This window comes from Amblyomma americanum, chromosome 8 (genome assembly GCF_052857255.1).
Source record: "Amblyomma americanum isolate KBUSLIRL-KWMA chromosome 8, ASM5285725v1, whole genome shotgun sequence".
Taxonomy (NCBI): domain Eukaryota; kingdom Metazoa; phylum Arthropoda; class Arachnida; order Ixodida; family Ixodidae; genus Amblyomma; species Amblyomma americanum.
In genome coordinates, this window is record NC_135504.1 from 127,413,951 (window position 1) to 127,417,906 (window position 3,956).

The window sequence follows — 3,956 nt, forward strand, 5'->3', positions numbered from 1 at the left end:
GTTTTTATGGGGGAAAAACGCTAAGGCGCCCCTGAGCTGTGCGATGTCAGTGCACGTTAAAGATCCCCAGGTGGTCGAAATTATTCCGGAGCCCTCCACTACGGCACCTTTTCCTTCCTTTCTTCTTTCACTCCCTACTTTCTCCCTTCCCTTACGGCGGGGTTCAGGTGTCCAACGATGTATGAGACAGATACTGCGCCATTTCCTTTCCCCCAAAACAAATTATTATAAAGGAAAATTGCCCAGTAACTGCCTTACTTCTAGATGGACACCTCAACCGCGCCGTTAGAGTGAATACAGCGGGACGCTGAACATGAAAACGCTAGATGATTCATGTGACATCGAAGCTACCGAAGCCAGGAGCTTGGTTTCAACTGAAACTACCCTTTGGATGTAATACATAGCAGTAGTAATAGTGTTACTCGTTGTTGAGCACCTACCAGTAAAACCAGCAAATGATGATAATCGCACAGCAGGTAACAATTATTAATTTTCGTGGAACAAAAGAGGCGGAATTTCCCTTTGTTACAGAACACACGCCATTGACTCGCTCACGACGGTCGGTGTGATGGCCGTACATCAGCTAAAGCAGAGGTCAGCTACCCAGTTGCCTATAGACTGTTCTTTTGTCTATATAGAGAGTCTATAATCTTCATAGACAGAAGACTATGGACAGTCTATAGACTGTGCAAAGAAATTTTTGCAAGGGTTTTTCGCCATGTGTAGCATTCCACCAGCGTAAAAGATGATACGTGAAGAACAGGGAAAATGCTGGTCTATTGCCGCTTTACGCCGCTTCATACAATGGTGCAACGGTACAATGGTGCAATGTTCTATAAGCTGAGCCGACTACCGTTCAGTTCGCTTCAAGATACAGCTTCCCACCGTGCACTTACCACGAATGGCCTCCCTGTAGCCAGGTGGCGCGACTCTTGTTATAGTAACAGAACACTTGCAGAGCCTTTTTCGAGCCCTTCACCGCAGGTGCGGCTTCTAGGCCAGCGAGTTTAGGGGCGTACTGCTTGGCAAGGTTGAAGGTCAGGTTAGTGGGCTCCTCGGGTAGCAGGCAGCGCGGCGGAGCCCGAACCGCAGTCCGCTCGGGGGCCACGTATTGGTCGCGGAAAGGCAGAGCCGCGACCATGGCGCCCCCTGAGCGCGGGCCCACGTCGGCGCGAAGACTGCGCATTAGGAGCAGGCCTCCCGGAACGACCAGAATGGCGAACGTCGCAGAGCACACGGACCAGCAAACGAAGAACTCGTTGTGCACGGGAGGCGCGACTCGGCGGACATCGTCACTGAGTAGGTCCGAATGCGAGTCGGCCATCTTCTTCTTCCTCTTGTATACGCATATGGCCAGTCCCCCCTCGTGAGTATGCGGCGTGTATTTCCATTCCGTCAACGATACGGCTTTTATCCATTCCCTTACGGCGTGGTTCAGGTGTCCAACGATATATGAAACAGATACTGCCCCAGTTACTTTCCCCAAAGAACCAATTATTATTATAACGGTACGGCCCGCCAGATCCTGGTCTTCTCTCCTGGCTGGCCTGAAATCTTTTTGAGCGGCGATTTTTGTTCCAATCCCATCATAATAGAACATGTATACAAGGTAACCCACACCGCGACGGAAAATGGCAAATTATTTGCGGGGCGCGGTAATTACGTCTTCTAATGAAGGAAAGGGCCAGCAAAACTGCTTTGAACTGAGTGGCTTTAAGAGCTATTTACGCTCGCATCTCAGAGTCCGAACTAAAAGGCAACACACACGCCGAAGGTAAAATGACAAATGATTTGTGTGGTGTGAGTACTGAAAAGAAGAAAGAAATCATTAAAAATATTAGAGTAAAAATGGGATACGAACTCTAATCCATTGCGCCACAGAAGCAACGATGATGTGCGGTGTTAACTGTTCACTTACCCGTTCACATAAATCTTCTATACTCCGCTAGGTGGCGCAGCTAAGTTGGTGCGCTAGGTGCGCTTTCCGGAGAAGCGTTTGCGGGTCGGTGGGCTGGAAACGCCGATTGGTCGGTGGGATGCGTGTCTGCGTGACGTTTTTTCGCTTCGCCCTCGTTCTCATCCGGATGTGGGGTCGCCGCGCATCTCTCGGCCTGTCCCTAGAGTGCCTAGGGAATCGCTACGGCCGGCCGCCGGGCGTGGGTGGTCTGCGGGCATTCTCTTCGTGAGGGTAGGCGGCCGCGCGCGCGTTTCGGAAGCTGTCCAGGTATGCTTTTTTTTTTTGCGTGGTGCGCTCGTCGGCGCAGCCAGCTGAAATTTCTGTACAGTTCTTGCTTCCACAACATTGCGACGACCCCCAAAAGGCGCTGACCCGCGAGAAATCGCCAGCGACATAAAGGTACGCATTTTATCTCAAATTTCGCTTCATGAAGTGCTGTACCGCTTACCTACATGCCTTGCGCATTCCAGGACCTCGTTTTCCTGCTGCAGGAGCACGTCGTGCTGGTGTTCAAAATTTTGCAACTCCATTACGACGACCCACATAAGGTGCGGTTTGAGGACCGCCGGCGTCGCCATCTGAACCGCCGTTTGACAGCCACGATGAAGCGCTTGTCGGGCGTGCACGTTCTCAATCACGAGGTAAGGGTTGAACAACGTTTTCGCAAGTTTTCTCGTGCAGAACTCGCCAAATTGCGGCGCTTGTAACGTAACTTTTTTTGCAGCATCGTTTCCTGGATGCTTCTGGCGAGCCGATGCTGTCCTTATTTGCCGCGGACCGATACCACGTGGCGAGACGCCAGGGCATCGACCCCAGTGCGCCTTTGTTCCTTTGCAGTGGCAAGTCCAGGGTAAAAGTGGCCACGATAATTCTGCCACTACAATCTGCCCTTTAGGATCGCTATCAGCTGTAACGGTAAGTCCAGAAGTTCCGACTCGCGCATTGTGGAAATCGCGCCTGGCCTAAGTGTCCAGCATTCACCCAGTGCAGTGCAGCTTTGTTTAATTCCTTAGAGACTTCTCGCGCTTTGTCGAAATCGACGGCAGCCGTGAAAATTTACATATTAGACCCCGCTACAGCATTATCCCAGCGCAGCGCGCCTTTGTTTCTTTGCGTCGGCAAGCGTTAGCAGCGCGCGCCGTCTCGCGCTTTGTCCAAGTCGGCTCTAAAACTCGCGCTAGGCCTCGTTGCCTGGTTGACAAAGTGCACGGCTTTGTTCCTTTCAATGGCAAGCCTCTGTCACTACAGTCGGCGGCCTTAATTTTTATGATCGCTGTCAGCTTCAACAGCAAGTCCAAGAAAAGTTATGACGATCGCGCGGTGTGGAAATCGGCGGTAGAGACAAAAATCTCGTGCTTGTAGCTGCAGACTTACCCAGCTCCAGTGCGCCTTTGTTTATTTCCGTAGCGACTACCCGCGCTTTGTAGAAATCGACGCCAGCCGTGAAATTTTACATATTAGACCTCGCTACAGCATTAGCGCAGGGCGCCTTCGTTTCTTAGCGTTCTAACTTGTTTGCTCGTTACTTTTGTTCTTTTCAGTCGTTTCCTGAATCTGTCCAAAGAGCCGGGGTAGGTGGATGATTGTTCGCCGTCAGTGGAACCACATGGCGATTGCACTGCATACAGGACGACTTTGGTCCATGTGTTTTTTAAATAAAAACATCAGATGTCGAATGTCGTGCCCGAGGATTGCTTCGACAGCTGGGGCAAAACCATGGGGACCGCACACGCTGTGTCGTCGCTGCCAAGTGAAGAGGCACAAAACGGCTGTCAACCTTAATAAAGGCCCTTCTCCGGCCGCCCCAGTGTTTCCTGGCAGATCACACGCTTTCCACCCTGTGCACGTGTTCTCATTTCCAATTAAATAGGTCCTTCAAACCCTGCAGAAGGCTTGAATTAGAAACTGCTAATATCAAGATGGTACTTGAGAAACAATAGCGGCTACGATAACAAAGATGAAGCGGGGCTGGAGTTACACGCAAATAAAAAAGGTTGGA

The 3,956-nt window shown here is 51.0% G+C and overlaps 1 long non-coding RNA gene across 1 annotated transcript; it reads left to right on the forward strand.

Annotated features, from left to right (window-relative positions):
- Positions 1 to 2,283: 2,283 nt before the first annotated feature.
- On the forward strand, positions 2,284 to 3,585 carry LOC144100694 (uncharacterized). The gene is made up of 4 exons (XR_013307805.1): positions 2,284 to 2,356; positions 2,428 to 2,598; positions 2,682 to 2,872; positions 3,499 to 3,585. It is a non-coding gene; the product is annotated as an uncharacterized LOC144100694 (long non-coding RNA).
- The last annotated feature ends 371 nt before the right edge of the window (positions 3,586 to 3,956 follow it).